The sequence below is a fragment of the Camellia sinensis genome, chromosome 2, assembly GCF_055761805.1.
Source record: "Camellia sinensis isolate YWXY chromosome 2, ASM5576180v1, whole genome shotgun sequence".
In the NCBI taxonomy this organism is placed as follows: Eukaryota; Viridiplantae; Streptophyta; class Magnoliopsida; order Ericales; family Theaceae; genus Camellia; species Camellia sinensis.
In genome coordinates, this window is record NC_138962.1 from 113603051 (window position 1) to 113623684 (window position 20634).

A 20634-nucleotide genomic window follows, 5' to 3' on the forward strand; every position below is an offset into this window, starting at 1 on the left:
GATTCCCGTAGACGAAATATCCCTAAAATGGAAAATAGAAGTGTTTATATGATGGCTGTATTAGTTAGAGACCCACTGAGTTGCATCTTCAGTTTGGTTATCTGGATAAAATAGAAATGACTCATGAATGAAGATAAAATGGAACGAGATATAAGTTCGACATGGTATGATTTTGCAAAAGAGTTATAAATGATTTAACCATGGACATTGTATGTGCATCTTACACTTATATCTTTGTTAAGATTCATATATTGTATTAGATCATTTCTACTGGATTTTGGCTCACCCTATTTGGGAAAAACATTTTCAGGTGCTGGTGATATGCCTCCACCAAGGACTTAGCTTGGGAGGATTATGGAGCTGAAGGCTTAGTTTTGTTATTTTATATTTAACATTTGTACAAGCTTGGGGCTTTAATTGTATTGAGCTTACGACTCACTTTTGATGTACCCAAGTCTTGACTTGGAAAAATGTAAGCCTTTAGGGCATATGATTACTTGTTTAGCTTTTATTACATTATTGATATTTGCTAACATATGCTGTAGATTTAGGATGTTCTATTTATAAATGTATATCGCATGTGTCATCCTTTTGTACAATCGAATCTCATATAATAGAAGGACATCATACTCTGATTTATATTGTTATTTACTTATCGTCTTAGATAGTTTATTGCTTTTATTTCGGATGTAACAATTTGGTATCAGAGCATACCAGATTTGAATACTTTGGGTACGTGGGGAGTGGTTATTACCACAATAGGTTTGTTTCGCTTGATAGAGACATTAGTATGTATGGTATGCTATGTGATACCATGCTTATATGATTATATGCGCATGGGATTTAATTCCTAAGATATTGATTGGGTCTACGGGTTTCTAGAAGTCTTGTTAGAAGAGCACTTGATCACTGTTGTTTCTAATTGGAACTCTAGCAACGCCGTGGGATGGTCGTTATCTAGAAAGGAAATTTGTATGTGTTTATGTGACTACATGCTTACGTGGAGTGAATTATTATTATCCACCACATTAGGACGCGAGTGAATTAGCTTTGGTACATTTGTAAATGTGCTAATCTCCTTTGTTACCTTCATTAGGATGTCAGGACGTGGACATGGTAATGGTAGGCGTGGTAGGCCTAGAAGGCATGAGGTGTCTTTACGGGATGAGATTTCGGCGCACGAAGAAGAAGTTAATCAGGCCAACGTGGTTGAACCAGTTAGTAAGCAGGCCATGGACGCCTTAGCCCGCGAAATGGCCAGGGTATTACGGGAATTTATGGACATTCTTAGGGCTTAGAATCAAGTCTAGGCCCAAGTAGCTCAGACAAGGCCTTCATTCTTGAAGCGAGAGTTTTTCTAGTCAAATCCGAATGAGTTTTTGGGTGATCCCAAGGAGCCATTGAAGGTAGATGAGTGGCTAGAGTAGATGATGAAGACATTTGAGATGCTCGGCATCGAAGATGGAGGTTTGAGGGTGACCTTGGCATCGTTCTAGTTGAAAGGAGATGCAGGTCAATGGTGGAAGTATGTGCTAGGGTACATTGGGGTGACTTGGGAGGCTTTCGTCGACGCCTTCTAAGACAAGTTCTCACCTCCCACTGTTAAGGAGAAGTTGAGGGATCAGTTTTCTCAGCTCAAGCAATTGAACACATTGGTGGCCGAGTTTGAGGCCATATTTACTAGTCTGTCAAGGTTTGCACCGGAACTCGTCGCAACTGAGGAGCGTCGTTGTTTAGAGTTCAAGAAAAGGTTGAGGACCAGACTTACGTTTAAAGTGGCCGGGTCAATGATTAGATATTATGGACGCCTTGTGGAGGCAGTGGCTTAGCTTGAGACCATGATGCAGATGGAGGAGGAATGAATGAGGGGCTCCAAGAGAAGTTAGGATGTTCAGGGGGACAGTAAGAGGCAGAGCAGTCCTACCCCATAGTAGTCCTAGGGAGCACAGTCGAGGTCCACTTTTCCAATACAAAGTTCAGGTTCTGGGAGAGTGGTCAGGGAGATTTCACTTGCTTCAAGTGTGATCAGTTGGGCCACAAGTCTCTAGTTTGCCAGCAGAGAGGAAGATGGCAGTGGTCTGCATCGTCTTTGGCTCATTCTCAAAGCTAGAGCTAAGGGAGAGGGCAGTCGCTCACTTGTTATCAATGTGGGCAGGCAGGGCACATGAAGAGGTTTTGCCCTCAGTTGGGTGGCACACCTAGTGCATCTGGTTTAAAGTAGACCTAGAGCCACCAGCCTGCACAATTAGCACAGGCCTCGAGGGTCAATTAGGGAGCCTCTTCAACTTAGTTAGTGCATCAGACTTGTGCTCCGAGGGGTGAGCAGGTTGAGCAGAGACCCACAGGGCGTATGTATGTTGTTACCACGCTAGACTTAATGCCAGCGCCTTCGGTAGTGAGAGGTACTTACTTGTTATGCAATTCCATTGCTAATGTGTTGGTTAATACGGGTGCATCCCATTCTTTTATCTTATCTGCATTTGCATTAACTTTGGGATTATATTTGGCTCGGTTAGCATCTCCTCTCAGTGTAGAGTCACCTATTGGTGGTGAGATTGTTTTAGAGCAGGGGTGTTGAGGTTGTGACATAGAGGTTGCTGGTCACCGACATCCTTTTGTATTTGTGTTGATTGACATGTCTAGTTTTGATGCTATTTTGGGTATGAACTGGTTGTCATCGTATCGGGCTATCATAGATTGTTACCGTCAAAGGGTACTCTATGTACCTTGAGCAGTGATTGCTTTTATTTCTTAGGGGACCAGTTTGATAGAGCCTTATCACCGGTGTATGATCCGCGTGGGCGGAGTGAACTTAGTTGTTTTCTTGCCAACTTTTTGGGTAGTGAGTGTGATGAAGTCCAAGTCGATTTGCTGAGGGTAGTTTGTAAATATCCGGACGTTTTCCTTGAGGATCTCACCCGTTTACCACCTCATCGTGAGATTGAGTTCTCAATTTATTTAGTGCCAGGTATGATACTGATATCTATGGCACCATATAGATTTGCACCCATCGAGTTGAGTGAGTTGAAGATTCAACTCTAAGAGTTACTAGATAAGGGTTTTAACTGCCTTAGTACTTCGTCTTGGGAAGCACCGACTCTCTTTGCCAAAAAGAAAGATGGTGTGTTGCGACTTTGTATTGATTACCGGACGTTGAACCGGGTTAACTGTTAGGAACAAGTACCCAATGCCTCAAATAGATGATTAGCTTGATCAGTTGAATGGGTCTCATTGCTTTTCTAAGATAGACTTGAGATCGAGTTATCACCAGTTGAGAGTAAGGGAGGCGGATATTTAAAAGACGACATTCCGTATGCGGTATGCCCATTATGAGTTTCTAGTGATGCCTTTTGGTCTAACCAATGCACCAGTCATGTTTATGGATTTGATGAATCAAATTTTCCGCGAGTTCCTAAATCGCTTTGTAGTCATCTTTATGGACGACATCTTGATTTATTCACCCTCTAAGGAGGAGCACGAAGAACACTTGCGAGCTAATACTTGAGTTACTTAGAGCTCACAAATTTTATGCCAAGTTTGGGAAATGCGAATTATGGTTGAGAGAAGTAAAGTTCTTAGGCCATGTGGTATCCGGAGAAGAGGTGATTATAGATTCATCAAAAATAAAGGTAGTGCAAGATTAGGAACAACCTAAGAATGCTTTTGAGATCCGTAGTTTCCTGGAGTTGGCCGGGTATTACCGTCAGTTTGTGAAAGACTTATTTAGATTAATTTCACCGTTAACTAGACTGATGAGGAAAGGCATTAAGTTCGTGTGGAACGAGACTTAGTCTTTTCAAGAGCTTAAGGTTAGGTTTACCACTGCTCCAGTGTTGATTATTCTGGAGAGGGGTTTGGGCTATTCAGTGTATTTTGATGCTTCAAAGGAAGGTTTGGGTTGTGTATTGATGCAAGAGGGGAAGGTAGTAGCTTATGGCTCGCTGCAGTTGAAAATACATAAGAGGAACTACCTACTCATGACCTAGAGTTAGCGGCGATGATCTTTCCTTAAAGATTTGGAGGCATTATCTGTATGGCGAGAAGTTTGAAGTGTTTTCTAATCACAAGAGTCTGAAATATCTGTTTACATAGAAAGACTTGAATCTGAGGTGGATGAGGTGGATGGAGTTTATAGAAGACTATGATTTTGAGTTATATTATCATTCAGGAAAGGCCAATGTTGTGGGTGATGCCTTGAGTAGGAAATCTATTAGTAGTGTGGCTTGTATTGCCATCTAGGAATGGGAGATGTTGGGTGCTATTGGTGGGTTTGACTTGTATCTTGGCGAGTCTTTGGAGTCTGCAGCCTTGTTTTCGGTAGTTGCACAACCTACACTTGTGAACCGATCGAGTGATAGAAGCGTAAAAGAGTGATCTTGAGGTAGAAACCCTCTAGGAAAAGATCTCTAGTAGAAATGTAGAGAAAGGCTTGAATGTGTATCTCGACTTGAATGTTAGATATTATGATCGTCTCTTCGTGCCTGAGTTTTGTTGAGGAGACGTGCTCTGAGAGTTTCACCATTCACGCCTTGTGATGCATCCAGGAGGCACAAAGATGTATCACAACCTTAGTCGCCAGTTTTGGTGAAGGGGAATAAAGAAGGATATGACCGTGTTTGTATCGAGGTGCCTTACTTGTCAACAAGTGAAGGTCGAACATTAGAGGCCAGCGGGTTTGTTGCAACCCTTGCCTATAGCCAAGTGGAAGTGGGAGCATGTCATGATGGATTTTGTTGTGGGCCTTTCGAGGACTCAATGGGGTAGTGATGCAATTTGGGTGGTAGTTGACCGGTTGACCAAGTTGGTGCACTTTATACCTATACACGTGAGTGACTCTATAGATTATCATGCCGACCTTTATATTAGGGACATAGTGAGGTTGCATGGGGTCTTTATAACGATTATTTCAGATAGAGAACTGCGTTTCACGACCCAGTTGTGGCAGAGCTTACAAAGTGCCTTAGGCACGAGATTGACTTTTAGCACTGGGCAATCCGAACGTACTATTCAGATCCTTGAGGATATGGTTCGGGGTTGTGTTCTTGACTTTAAGGGAATGTGGGAGAGGTGCTTGCCCTTAGTAGAGTTCGCCTATAACAATAACTTCCAGTCAAGTATTGGCATGACACCGTTTGAGGCCTTGTGTGGCCGACCGTGTAGATCTCCTGTATGTTGGGCCGATGTGGGTGAGACACCTATGTTGGGTGCAGAGTTAGTCTGGGAAACGATGGAGAAAGTTTCCCTTATCCATGAGAGGTTGGTTATGGCCTATAGTTTCCAGAAAAGTTATGCTGATCGTAAGAGGAGACCTTTGTTTTTTGAGGTAGGAGATCATGTCTTCTTGAAGATATCACCTAGGCGGGGTTTGATGAGGTTCGAGAAGAGTAGGAAGTTTTCTCCTCGATTTATCGAGCCTTTTGAGATCCTTGAGCGAATTGGAGAGGTAGTCTATCGCTTGTCCTTGCTGCCACAGCTTTTCCGGGGTTCATGATGTGTTTCATATTTGTATGCTTTAGAAGTATGAGCTAGATCCATCACACGTGTTAGATTGGACCGACTTAGAGATAGATGAAGATGCCTCGTATGAGGGAAGATTGGTGAAAGTCTTGGATATTCGAGACCAAGTCTTCCAAGGCAAGACAATTCCCTTAGTTAAGGTATTGTGGCGACATCACAGAGTTGATAAAGCAACTTGGGAATATGAGTTGGAAGTCCGTGAGAAGTATTTAGACTTATCTATTGATGTTTGAGCGTGTATTGAAATTTGTTATGTTAATGAAATATGAAAACATTATATATGTTCTGAGAATATGGAAACATTGTATATGTTGTATATGTTTTGGAAACACGAGATTAATATAAACATCATATATGTTTTGGAAAATGTGAACTTTCAATGTTCAGACTTGTGTATCGAGTTAATGAGAATAGATGGCCGGAGAATAGATCATGGTAATAGAATTGATTAAGTATCATTAGTGTAATTGGTTTAATCATAGTTTTAAAACTTGATTTGAAATTTCGGAGACAAAATTCCTTAAGGGGGGAGATTATAGCGATTTTGGTTTAGACCCAACCCATTTTGCATCCTGGACTCGGGTTTTATGGTTTCATATTGTTGTTCATGTCTTACTTCCCTTATACTTCCTTGAATTTGGCTATTGGATTGTAGTGGTTGCGTTTGGAACAAGTTGGTTGCTTGGTTTTCAAACTTTTGTTGCCCAGAAGTTTATTCCTCCGCTCGATTGTCATTTCTTGTGCTCGAGCGGGCTTTGTGAACTCTCAGTGCTTTTGCAGGTCTGCAAAACTACTGGGAGAGTGTATTCTACGCTCGAGAGGTGCTTTCTGCGCTCGAGCATCCTTTCTTGTGCTCGAGCGTTGGTCTGTTGTCTGCAAAACTATTGAAAGTGTGTATTTTGCGTTTGAGCGGAACAACTTATTGTGTCTGGACGCTCGAGCGTCACTTCTTGCACTGGAGTGGATTGTGCATATTTCAGTTTGTAAAAGTGATATTTTACATCAGTTTTTCATTTCATTCTCTCTAACATTTCAAAAACCCTAGATCTAGAGCCTCTCTCTCTAAAACTCTCTCCCTCTCTCTCTCTCTATATTTTCACCTAGATCTAGTGGTTTCTCCACCTATGTGCTTTTGTTAAAAAGGTAGAGTATCTTTAAGGCTACGTTTTCATCTTAATAGAGTTGGGTTTCGGCTTTATCCGAGCTTTTTCCTTGCTTTGCTTGTCTTCTAACTTTGATGTAGAATTTTTCTACACTCTTCTATGCTTCTTAACTCCGCTATTTGCTTTTTATAAACAATAATGTGATTTTGGAGGATTTTGAATAAACCTAGGGCTTTTGTTTAAAATCAAAAGAGAGGTTTTACGAATAGATGTATTGAAAATGGTTATGGGAGTAAATATGAAATTGTGTTGTAATAAAATTATTGATTTTAATACTTGGGCTGAATTTTGAAAAAAAAGAGTTTGCCCTAAAACGTCTCAAATACTTATTTTGTAAAAATAAATGGAATTGGTAATGAAAAAGTGAAATTAGATTGTTGTTTATATAAATGATGGCGTCAGATATGTATTATCACTCACACTTTGAAATTTGGATAAGTTATCTGTCCTGAAGATTGTATATCTGTTTAGAAATATCTGTTTTGGACTATTGGTGGAGGATAGCCATAATTGTTATAGAAATTGCATGAGAATTAGGTGAATTGAAACTAATTTGCTCATCCAATTGCATTAAACATGTCACATCTTTAATACGTTATAAATGTATGATGTTTGGGAAGAGAAATATGATGTACTCTGTGTTTGCTAGGAATGGCAACGGGGCGGGGCGGGGCCGGGGATCACACTCCTTGTCCCCGACTCCCGATGCTCAAATTTTCCCCGGCCCCAGCCCCGATCCCCGACAGGGACTCATAGCCCGGTCCCATCCCCGCCCCCGATCGGGGATCCCCGACCCCGAAAAATCCCTTGTTTTTTTTTTTTTTTTTTTTTTAATCTATAAAAATCTGTAAACATAGATTAAAATATATTTGAGACAATGAAGACAATTAATATGGATTAAAATATATTTGTAAACATGTAGCATTGCCATACAAAATAACCTGTAGCAATTTTAAAATATATTTGTCTAGCAACATATATACAATCTGTAAACCTGTAGCATTGCAATATATACAATCTGTCCAGCAGCATCTGTACATGTTTAAAAAATCCTATCACACACAACTTTCATCCTATCACAAAGAACTTAAAAAATTCAACATAATCTGCCAATATATACAATCTGTCTAGCAATCCACACACACAAGAAAATTCAACAAGTAGCAAAGATAATAATTAATCCCAAGCACAACCCGCAAGGGATAGGTTACCCAAAAATTAAAATTAAAAATAAAAAAACATCCCTAAAAGAACCTGTACTTTCAACTCTTACAGCCTGTAGAGAGGGGAAAAAAACATATATAGAATACACATTCAGAGCTCAACAACCTGTACTTTAAGCTCCCCTAAAAGAATTGACATAATAATGGAAATATCATATATACTTCAGCACAACACAAAACCTAGAACTCAACAATATTTAGACACACTTCAGCGCAAACATCCCATTCTATATCAAGTAAATTTGTTATTACCATAATACGCAAGTTGTCCAAGTATCATAAATATAAAATGTCAAAACCATATATTCATTACCGCATATGGGAGAATAGAGGATAATTGCATGGCCAAAAAGTTGCCTCACAGAACCAAGTAAGCTAATGTCAAAACAGAGTGATATTAAGAATGCATAATAAAATGTAAAACGTCAAATAATTCAGCATACTCGTTCTCATTCTGCAGACATGGTCATGGCCAAAACTGAAAGTACATCTGCTAGTAAATACTGTGTTAAAAGGAAAATGTGTACTCATGTTATCAATGGATTTTTTTTATACTAGGAAAAAGGTTTTAGAATTAAATTTATCGATTTATCTTTTAAATTAGTCCTATTTGATCAACTTAATTGCCAAAAGAGGATAGAATGTCACATAAGGGTAAAACTGAATCAATTTCAGAAGTTAGAGAATTATTTGAATGAAATTAACAAATTAACAAATTGATAAAATTGATGAACAAAAATTTAATTGAAGAAGTGAATGATGTAAATTTAAAATTGATAAAAAATGTGAGTCAGGTTACAATAACTGTGGTCCTACATATCATTTTCTTAGTAATTTTTCTACTATTAGGATTGTTGTTCTCTTGATAAGTAATATATAATCAAAATAACATCATCAAAATAATAATCACAACAGGTTATGACTAACAAATTAATCTTCAAAATTAACAAATTTCAACAAATTAATCTTCAAAATTATAACTAACAGGTTATGACTAACAAATTAATTTCAACAAATTTCAACAAATGACTAACAGGTTATGACTAACAAATTAACACCATCATCTTCAACATCAGAAATATATAAAATAATTCCTACACACAGAAAAATTTGTTGAAATTTGTTAACATCATCAAATTAACAGATATCTTCAACATCATCATCTTCAATAATGAACAATGAACAATAATTAGGGGAGATCTATATACTTATATTCAGATAAATTTAGAACAATGAACAATAATTAGGGGAGATCTATATACTCATATTCAGAAATCTATATATTCATCTTCAATAATGAACAATGAACTAATGAACAATGAACATCATCAACTACACAGAATAAATAAATTTAGAAACAAAAACAGATCTATATACTCATATTCAGATATATATATATATATATATATAATCAGATATATTTATATAAACAGATATATTTATATATATATATAATAAATAAATTTAGAAAAAAAAAAACACACAAGCACAGGTTGAAGAAACAGATCCATACACTCAGTCTCAAATATACAGATCTAAAATAAACAGATCTATGTACTCATATATATATATATATATGTAAACCCTAGATCCAAATCCCTAGAAAAAGAGAGAGATACCAGCGACGGAGGAGCGTCGGACCGTCGGTGAGGGAGGATCGGAGGATCGCCAGTGGTGAGGAGGGAGGCGCGGCAGTGACAGATGAAAGAGAGAGCGAGAGACCAGTGGCGAGCGAGAGAGAGAGAGAGGAGTGCCGTGTGTGAGTGAGAGGCTCGGTGGTGACGGAGGATCGCCGGTGAGGAGGGAGGCACGGCGGTGACCGATGAAAGAGAGAGGGAGAGACCAATGGCGATGGCGAGCAAGAGAGAGAGAGAGAGAGGAGCGTCGTGTAAGTGAGAGGCAGAGGCTATGTGTGTTTGTGTCTCTGTGTGTGAAACCCTAAACAAATATATATATCCAGGGACAGAACTGTAATTTCACCACGGGGATTGAGCGGGGCGGGGCCGGGGTCGGGGGTCGGGCCGGGGCCGGGTCTGAAACACCTATCCTTGTCCCCGGCCCGGATATCATCGGGGATGAATTTTTGAATACCATCCTCGGCTCGTAGGGGATATTTTTCGGTGAATAACCACTGAATTTGGGTTCAGGGGATCGGGTCACCGTCGGGCCGGTTTCAGATTGCCATCTCTAATGTTTGCGAGAAGAAAGGAGATGTACTCCGTTGAATTAAGTTGGCCGGAGTGTCTAGGGTGAAAGTTCCAAAAACCATAAGTGTATATGGGTGCCGATTCTTGTGGACGAAATATCCCTAAACTGGAAAATATAAGTGTTTGTATGATGGCTGTATTGGTTATAGACCTACGAGTTGCATTCTCAGTTTGGTTGTCTAGATAAAATGGAAATGACTCATGAATGAAGATAAAATGGATCGAGATATAAGTTCGACATTGTATGATTTTGCAAAAGAGTTATAAATGATTTTATCATGGACATTATATGTGCATATTACACTTATATCTTTGTTAAGATTCATATATTGTGTTAGATCATTTCTACTGTGTTTTGGCTGACCCTATTTGGGAAAACATTTTTAGGTGCTAGTGATATGCCTCCACCAAGGACTTAGCTTGGGAGGATTATGGAGCTGAAGGCTCAGTTTTGTTATTTTATATTTAACATTTGTACAAACCTAGAACTTTAATTGTATTAAGCTTATGACTCACTTTTGATATACTCAAGTACTACAGCTTCAAACTTTAAGAAGAAAATATTACAGCCCTCAACTCTAATATTGGGGCAATCTCCAAAATTATCTGGTTTGATTCAATTGGACCCATAACGATTCAGGTCCCCAACTAAGAAATGTATGTCCATCCTTACATTGAAGAAGTCCCAACAATAAAGAATGATGACGGTTGGATTCTTATACAAAAAGACAAGTCCAAGACTCAGTTTCCTCAAATTTCAAAAGCAAAAGAATGTTCATCAACTACACAAAAAGGAACGGTGTAACAAGAATATTGCAAGCAAACAAGTTGCTTGAGCAAAGTTCATCCGCACCAATCACCTATGACTTCTTTCCAAAGAGGTACTTCAATAATGATTTGGTCAAGACAATTTACATGGTCTCGAGTAATGAAGAAGTCACAACTAATTGAGTCTCAATCTTTGACCATATTGAAATTTCTCGCACTTCAGTGTTGACAAGCTGAGCATTTTTTGCTTGCGTAGACCGCATGTTCATTACTTGCGTAGACCGCATGTTTTACTTGTATAGACCGCATGTTTTCCTTGCGTAGACCGCATATTTCGCTTGCGTAGACCGCATGCTTGAAACCAACTTCATTACTTGCGTAGACTGCATGTTTTGCTTGCGTAGACCGCATGCATGCATTCAATTTCATTACTTGCGCAGACCGCATGTTTTGCCGGCATAGACCGCATGTTCTGCTTGCGTAGACCGCATGCTTATGTTCGATTTCATTACTTGTGTAGACCGCATGTTTGTTCAATTTCATTACTTGCGTAGACCACATGTTTTACTTGCGTAGACCGCATGTTTGTTCAATTTCATTACTTGTGTAGACCGCATATTTTGCTTGCGTAGACCGCATGTTCATTCAAATTCATTACTTGCGTAGACCGTATGTTTGTTCAATTTCATTACTTGCGTAGACCGCATGTTTTGTTTGAGTAGACCGCATGTTTGTTCAAATTTCATTACCTGCGTAGACCGCATGTTTTGCTTGCGTAGACCGCATGTTTTCTCAAATTTCATTACTTGCGTAGACCGCATGTTTTGCTTGCGTAGACCGCACGCATGCATTCAATTTCATTACTTGCGTAGACCGCATGTTTTGCTTGCGTAGACCGCATGCATGCATTCAATTTCATTACTTGCGTAGACCGCATGTTTTGCCTGCGTATACCGCATGTTCCACTTGCGTAGACCGTATTCTTATATTCAATTTCATTACTTGCGTAGACCGCATGCTTATGATCAAATTCGTTGCCTGCGTAGACCGCGTGCTCCACTTACATCACTGTGCCTTCACAGCATTGTTATGCTTCCCACTTGCTTTGCGTTGTCACGCATTTTCAAATACATTAATACGCATATTGTTAATCACATTGTACCTGTTAAGTTTGTTTTCTTTGCAGGCATGATATTGTATGTACGGTTCATTTAAGGCTGGAGCAACCAGACGAACCGCACAGGTATTGCACGGTCTAGGAGACCCTAAATCCTCTGAAGGTGCAAGTCCTTCGGTGTTTGTCGTGCCCGAACGACTTTCGATAAGTTGCATTATACATGTATTTCAAGCGACTCGTGTCGTCGCATATTCAAGTTCACGTGCGTCTCAAAAGCCGCGTGTTGTCGCGTATTCCATGCAACATGCATCGTCATGCATTTGCATTTCAAAAAAAAAAAAAAAAACATGCATTGTCATGTATCATCATAAATAGTTGCATTGTCATGCATCATTAAAACATAGTGCATATTGCATTGTAGATCGCATGCATTCACTGCATCATCTCCATCTATGGCTTGCGCCTTTCCCTGTTGAGCTTGGTCTGGTATGTGCCCATACTTCTCGTGTCAAAGCATAGTTCAGTGGACTGTTCTATGTTAGCCGCGGCTTGTTTGTGTACATGCCTTTCCTAGGCAAGATTTGGTTCGGCCCGCGTGCCATTTCCATTGCATTTTAGATTGCATGCATTCACTGCATCATCTCCGCCTATGGCTTGCGCCTTTCCATGTTGAGCTTGGTCTGGTATGTGCCCATACTTCTCGTGTCAAAGCATAGTTCAGTAGACCGTTCTATGTTAGCCGCGGCTTGTTTGTGTACATGCCTTTCCTAGGCAAGATTTGGTTTGGCCCGCGTGCCATATCCACTGCATTGTAGATCGCATGCATTCACTGCATCATCTCCGCCTATGGCTTGCGCCTTTCCATGTTGAGCTTGGTCTGGTATGTGCCCATACTTCTCGTGTCAAAGCATAGTTCAGTAGACCGTTTTATGTTCGCCGCGGCTTGTTTGTGTACATGCCTTTCCTAGGCAAGATTTGGTTTGGCCCGCGTGCCATATCCACTGCATTGTTAGATCGCATGCATTCACTGCATCACCTTCCATCTATGGCTTGCGCCTTTCCCTGTTGAGCTTGGTCCGGTATGTGCCCATACTTTTCGTGTCGAAGCATAGTTCAGTGGACTGTTCTATGTTAGACATGGCTTGTACGTGTACATGCCCTTCCTAGGCAAGATTTGGTTTGGCCCACGTGCCATATCCGTTGCCATCTCCCCAGCATATCCATATATATATTGCATTGTAGTGTAATTTTTGCATCTAGCATTAGGATCGTTGCCCTTTCCCCAGCGGGTCGTTTCCCCACTGATGTCATTCCCCCCCAATACTTGTTCTTGTGTCCGTCTACACTACTCATAGTTCAGTAGACCGTTCTATGGTAGACGGACTTGTCACCTCCATCAATCTATTTGACATAGGTGTGGTTTCGAACCGCTCATGATTGGATCATGATTCAATTGCTTTGCATATAGTTTGCATTGTTTCAATTACATTGCATCTTTATTTGCATTGTTTATACATTGTTTTGTATATATTGCATATCATTTTGCATCAATTTTTGCATTGTCATGCACGTTGCTAATAACATCGTACCTGTTGAGTTGTTTCCTTTACAGGTACGATATTGTATGTACGATTCATTTGAGGCTGGTGCAACCAAACGAGCCGCACAGGTATTGTATCCTCCGAGTGAGACGTATCGAGAATCGTATAATTCTCTTACATCCTTTCTGCATCGTAGTGTAGTTTGGTGTATGCTAGCTTAAAATTGTCGCATGTATGCTTCATTACAGCTTTCTTTTGCATGATCATAAGTTATGTCCGGCTTTGTGTATTGTCTTGTATTTTGCCCCTGCCATCGGGCGCATACCTTGTTTGTCTTGCATGTTTGTCTGAGTCTTCGGCCTTGTCAAAAATGGGTCGTCTTTGGGCTTTGACATTCACTCCTGTCATTGTTATGACTTTCGAGTTCTGTCAAAGAGGGGCAACTGTGGACACCCTATTTTTGACCATCCTCAAGACTTGGACATCACCGTTTGAACACTCGGTGATCATCCATGTTTGTGTTCGTTTGGAGTTCCGGAGGTCTCGGCTACGCGCCTTGCCTCAGGATCTCCGAACTTGACTGTTTAGTGTCTGGTTTTGCACCAAAAACTTGTGTTTTGCCTTGGAGGGGCAAGGAATGCCTTGTGAGGCATCCCCACACATCACCTGCCATGGCCAGAGGCCATCGGCTGGTATTTTCTTGCCATCGGCAATATATATTGCCGATCGGCATTCTTTGTTGCCGGTCGGCAGTCAATTTTGTCAAAATGGCAATTTTGAGCAGCCGACTACTGTTCATTTGCTTTTGCAGATATTTTAATACAGCTGTCTTGCGTTTGGCTCCCCTCCATATGGAGGGATCTCTCTTTTTAGAAGCTTGTCTTGTAAGCTTTACAAGACAATAAGCTCTATAAAGAGAGGTCTTCTCTCTTGTTGCAAAGGTTAGACATTTTAGACAGCCATTTTAGGGTTTGAGTTCTAGGGTTAGGGTTTCATACATATCCTATCTCTATATCTCTCTCTTGTGTGTGTTTAAGTGTGTTTGTGTCTTATTATTGCACACAAACACATAGTGTTACACCTTTTCTTGGTTTCTTGAAGGACCAGAGGTTGTTCTTAAGGTTCTTGGGTGGTTTTGAGCTTGAAGAACCAGCTGGAGCTTCATTTGTGAAGAGGGTCTTCAAGGGTAACAATCTTACTCCTTTATTCCCCATTTTTGCATACTATTTTTGCCTATCTTAGAACTGTTTTTGAGCTTAGTGTATAATATAAAAAAGTTCTGTTTTTAGGCCCTCTAAATAGTTTGTTTAGAGTGTTTTTTGGTTTGGAGGTGTTTGACCTCTCTTAGGCCTTGAGAGGCCCCATTTTGTGCTATTTTGAGTGAGCTCCGGGACCTTGGTGTTTGGGCCTCCTCACCACTGAAATCTTGAGGGATTTTACAGGTAAGGATGGTGCCTTGAGGTCCTAGGGAGGAGAGGGCCACCCCCTCTCCTTGTTGTCCTTGAAATGGACCATTTTTGGCCTCTTGAGGGAGCACCTAGCTAAGCTTCATGTTTACCATGCCTTAGCTGATTTTCATGCTTATTATGTCATAATATGCTTCTGTTTTTAATTGGTTTTGGTACACCATGCATGCTTAGCATACCTACCTTGTAATGCCATGTTTAGGCCTTAATATGCCTTAGGTTGTAAACCATTGTTCAAGCATGTTTTAGGCTTAGCTTTGTGAAGCTTTTGTGCTTATTTTTCCATGTTTGAGGTCTGTCCTTAGTCATTTTAATCGGCCATGACATGTAGTATAGCCCCTTTGCATTTTTGGCTTGTTGGCCTTAAGTATGTGAGGGTATAGCATGCATTACTTGCTTTATTTTAATGGTTTGGCACCGTTTATAGCATCATTTCAGTCCCCTTAGCATGCTTGTATGCTTGCCTTGGATGCCTCTTTGATGACTTATGAGCTTATGTGGTATGCTCCTTGAAAGTGCATTTGTGCATACTTTTGAATTCAAACCATTTAGATGCCATCTAAGTGGTCTTTTGGGCTTGGTTTTATGTGCTAAAACTCTGTTTTTGGTCATTTAAGTCTTGCCATGTTTGGTCTTGCTAAGTGTAGTTCAATACTTCATTAGTTAGCCTTAAGTTTTGGGTCTCTATTGCATGCTTAGCCTCTTTTAAATGTGCTGGAAAGTTGCCTTTGTTTGCTTAAGTATAGGCCCATTAACATGTGCATGCGTGCAAGTGTGTTTGGTCCCATTTCTTAAGCTTTTGGCCACTGTTTTAGGCCTAGTTAGAGTTGCCTAATTTAGTTTAAGTCCATCCCTTTGTTTGTTGCATGCTCTCCTTGTATGTTGTAGCATATTGGTGAGTTGTTGCAAGTTTGAAATCACATGATTGAATGAAGTCACACGTTGGCTTACATGCTTGAATGCCTACATTAGCCTTGCACACTTGTTAGTTGCATTGCTCTATGCCTTGCATTTCTTGCATGCTCATTTGCATTGCCATATTGCATGCCTAGTTAACATGCTTAGGTTGCATTGCATTGGCATGCATGCTTGGCCTCTTGACTATCCATGATAGAGGTTAAGTCCCCATTGGTTTGATTGTGTCCATTGCATTTCATTTGACATGAAAATGCATAACTTGGTCTCTTGGGCCATCACGCATTGAAATGCGCGATTGGTGGTCCAAGAACTAAGGACCATGTCCCTTTGAGTCATACACATGATAAGGGATAGGATTGGTGCATACATTGCTTGAATTGCATTGCCATGCTATGCCTTGCCCTCTGCTGCTGTCAATTGCAGATTCTGCAGGAACTTTCTGCCGACCGGCCGTGTTAAGTGCCGACCGGCAATCCTTCCTGGGCCGATAGCTTCACCAACAGCCGGTGAACACATACTACTGCCGGTGGCCATTCTACTCAGCCGGTGGTGTCTCCCAATGTCCAGGGAAGCAATTCTGAGACTTTGGCAGTCTTCAGAGGAGTATAGCAGGGAAAACAGAGGCAGCTTATGTATGGCAGTGAATTGCCGAGCAAGATTGAGCATGCATTGCATTGAGCTCTCTTCCCGAGGCGGTTTACTGTTTTTCCTAGCTTAGTTAATTTGTTAACTAATTAGGTAATTTGTAATAATTAATTAGCTAGGATAGTTAATTCATTATTCGAATTGTATTATTCTTTTGGTCCCTCTGAGCGAGGGCGAATTTGTAATAAGTGTGGGTGAATGTGTGCATGTCTCCCAACTCCCACTTCTTTCTTCCCTTTTATTTACCTGCTTATGCAGGTAGAATAGGGCATGTTTAAATTAGCATACCTTATGCTATGCATGCGTGCATTCATACATTTGTCTTGCATGCACCGGGCTCGGCGCATCATTCTAACTGCATTTGTACTACAATTCCAAATTGAATACGTGCATCAATTGATTGCATTTCACATGCCATGTTTAGGTTAGCCGAGCCTACTCTAATGGCATCCTGCATGTGTTGCATTAGTCAATTTGACATGAACTAGGACCATGCATGTTGGCTAACTAGTTTATTGTTTTGGCACGGAGTACGATGTAAGTATTTTATGCTTTAGCATACCACATGCGTGTGAATGCTATTATGACAGCATGCTTACCATGTGGCTAGATGCTTATGTGATAAACTGTTTGAATGCTTGTGGGTGAAGGTTGGGTTGCTTGAGTTGGAATAGCTCATTGAAATCCATGCTTTTAGCCTACTTGCGAGTAGCAAATTCCAAAGTATTTTTCAAGACAAACGGATATGCAATGCTTATTTCCAATTTAGGCAATCTAGTCTATACTTGTTTGCCGTGTGCATAACATAGTAATTCTAGGCTAATAACCGGAATAAGAACACATAACGTTTTCAAAAACGGATATGACGGTTAGTAGAGGCCGATCTTCGGATCGGGCGAGAGGGGGTGCTCATAGCTGACCTTCCCCGATCATACCCAAGTTCCCGAGCCGAGGCAACTTTGGTGATGACGGACACGTGGCCTTTGGCACCGAGTCAGGGTTTCCTAAATTCCCCCAAAAATAAAATATTTAGGTGGCGACTTTGTATCCGGCAAAGCAGTCCATGTTTGGCACTTCTTTTCAAAAATCTGTTTCTCAAAACGATTTGCCGGATTTGGACTCTTTGGTTTAGATTAAGAACTGTGACACAAAATTGAGTCCGAACTGTAGCGAGGGCCCTCCACGCGGGCGCGTCTACATACCCCAGTTGAGAATCCTTTTTTATTCCGAAAATCGTTTATGCTCAGAGTGCTGTGCCATTCTCTACATCTGTGCGAAGCAAAAGAAGAAGAACAAAATTCGGGGCATCTGAGCGTGCTTCAACTTCAACTGGTTCCATCTTTGTGTTCCGTCTTGTCAGATTGGGCCGTTTGTTCAGGATTTGCTGTGTGCAGAATGAACCGAGTGTGGTGTTAGGGGCTGTATGCAGACTAATCCCCAACAGAGTATGGGCTGTGCGTTCAGTTTGAGCAGTGTGTTGCTTGGGCTGTTTTGCTATGAGGCCGTTTGGTTATCTGATCATAGTAGTACAAATGCTCGATTTTTTAGACAACAGGTCAATTCTATTCACATTGAGGTGTAACATGATGTGATGCGATGTAATACATGAGATATGTAAATGTAACACTTTTTAAACCAAAAGTTTGTTCATTTCATTATCTTTTTCAAGTACATAGCTTTGAAAACAAAAATCTAGCTGCGGCAGTATAAGGTAATCTAACTACCAGCAAAGAGAAGAAAGAAAAAAGAAAAAGAAAAAAAGTACAAAAAAGAAGAAAAGCAGCAATCTGGGTCATCATCAGTAGTCTCGGGCTCGGGGATCTGTCCTCACCCTCTTCCTGGACGAAGGTCCAGGGGCGTCGTCATCAGCATCATCATTTGAGCCTGAGTCTGAGTCATCTCCAACCTCTTCAGATGACCCGGCCTCTGCCTCTGCCTCTGCCTCGGACTTATCATCATCATCGTCGTCATCATCAGGGGTCGGCGCCCGAGAGCTACTTCCGACATGAACACGCCCCGCCCTGGTACGGGGATGTACAGCGTCTCCACGCCCTCCTCGAGCAGGAATAGAGGGCCCAGCTGGAACACCTCCCACAGTGGGAATCAGGAAAGGAGGCTGAAAAGTATAAGAGGCAAACGCATCAGTATGCCGTGAGCAGTTTATCAGTGCAGAATGCAATGCAACGTGCGAATGCCATGAGCAGTTTATCAGTACAGAATGCAATGTATGCAGTACAGTGTGCAAATGCCGTGAGCAGTTTACCAGTGCAGAATACAGTGTATGAGTACAGTATGCAAATGCCGTGAGTAGTTTATCAGTGCAGAATGCAGTATATGAATACAGTGTATGAGTACAGTGTGCAAATGCTGTGAGTAGTTTATCAGTGCAGAATGCAGTATATGAGTACAGTGTATGAATGACGTGAGCAGCTTATCGAGTGTTGTGTTGTGCACCAGATTATGTGAAGCAGCTTATGAGTATGGTTTGAGGCCGTGATCAGAAGGACATACCGGAATACTATAGAGGGCCAGGAGGTCGAAGGTCCGCTGTAGCATCCCCATCATGGAGGCATTCAACTCCAGGGACTGCCGGGTGTACTCGGAGAATGCCTGCAAAAGTATCAAAGGCATCAGTATTCTGCGGAATATCAAAATAAATTGAAATAAAATGACAATGCAAGATGCAAGAGGAAATAGTACATACCGGAGGTAAGTCATAGAACCCGACCAACTCATGGTCAGCCGGAGGAGGAGCAAAGGGAATCTGGTACGTCGCCCCACCCTACCTCGGCATGTCAGTATAGTGGGCAGAGCAGGCCAGCTAACCCCCCGACCTCTCTGAACTCCGCCCCTACCGCGGACTCGAGCTCTCCACGATGCTCCTGCTCTAGCCCCCGCTCCCGCTCCAGCTGCCGGCGCCGCTGGCCTCTCCCTCTCAGCCCGACGACCACCGCTCAAGGGTTGCATCATGTAGGTCCGGATGTACTTTGCGTAGTCGCCCTCGTCTCTGTGGCACTCTGCACCCCAGCCGATGGTGTAGTCCCTCATGTGCTAAAAAGAGAACCCCTCTGTATGCCTCATGTGTGTAGGAGGCGGACCCGGGACTATCTTCTCCGGTAAACCCAGGGTCTGACGCAAGAAACGCTCGCCCAGATACCAAACCCGATAGACCGGGCCCTCCAACAGAATCCGGCAATGGGCAGTCTCCTCTGCGCCCTCGTAGTGATCCCTCACCACGGCTGGCAACGGAGCCCAGGGCTGCCAGGTGATCTGCGGGTAAATATGTAGTTTGTTATCTATCTGTTATCAAACATACAGTGCTTAGTGAAGACTAAGCAAATTCTAAAGTTGAACATACCTCCGCGGCGGTGATGGTGTCGAAGTAGCGGCGGAAGAAAATAAAAGACTCCCGTGGTCTCCGCACGTATCGCACATCAAAGCGATGAGAAAAGGAGACGCCAAGTGGGGTCTCCACATCAGGTATTGGGGCAAGTCTGGGAAAGTAGGCATGCACCCACAACCGCAGAACAGATATAAGTATGACTATCAGATAAAGCAAAATACAGAATAAAGCAGAAATGGCAGAGCCGTGTGTTGTGCAGTATATTGTACAGAGTATACAGTGTGTGCAGTATACAATCAAAGTAAAGTAGAGAATATGTGTGCCGCGTGTACAGTATATAGTCAGTGAGAGGCAGACCGTGGTGTGTGCAGTATACAGAATACAGAAAACGTGAAGCATAAATGTAAAAAGGGGAAGAAGATATACCTCCCAAGCTCGCCAGTAGCCGCCAAGAAGCTGTCCGCTGAGGCGGGAAGAAGAGCTCATGTAACCATACAATGTGGCCAAGCCTGCGCCACCCCAGTCATAACGGCGGATCCACCTAACATCCACCAGTGCGCTCAACAGGCATAGAGGCACGGTGTTCGCCCGGTCGGCAAAAAGAGTCGTCCCGAGTAGAAACATGATGAAGCCCCGCGCATACTGATCCACCTCCTCTGGGGTCATCTGCGCCTCCATCGCCAAGGCTGGCTGAATCTGGAAATGGCTCTCGAACCAAGAGTACCT

At 41.8% G+C, this 20634-nt stretch overlaps 1 long non-coding RNA gene and 1 pseudogene across 2 annotated transcripts in view; both read right to left on the minus strand.

Moving 5' to 3' along the window:
- LOC114319863 (perakine reductase-like) overlaps positions 1–20634 on the minus strand; it is a 133812-nt pseudogene that overhangs the window by 60999 nt on the left and 52179 nt on the right. The gene's annotated exons all lie outside the window — the stretch shown is intronic.
- LOC145819658 (uncharacterized) lies at positions 18500–19403 on the minus strand. The gene is made up of 3 exons (XR_014360430.1): positions 19270–19403; positions 19077–19175; positions 18500–18644 (listed from the first exon to the last, which is right to left on the minus strand). It is a non-coding gene; the product is annotated as an uncharacterized LOC145819658 (long non-coding RNA).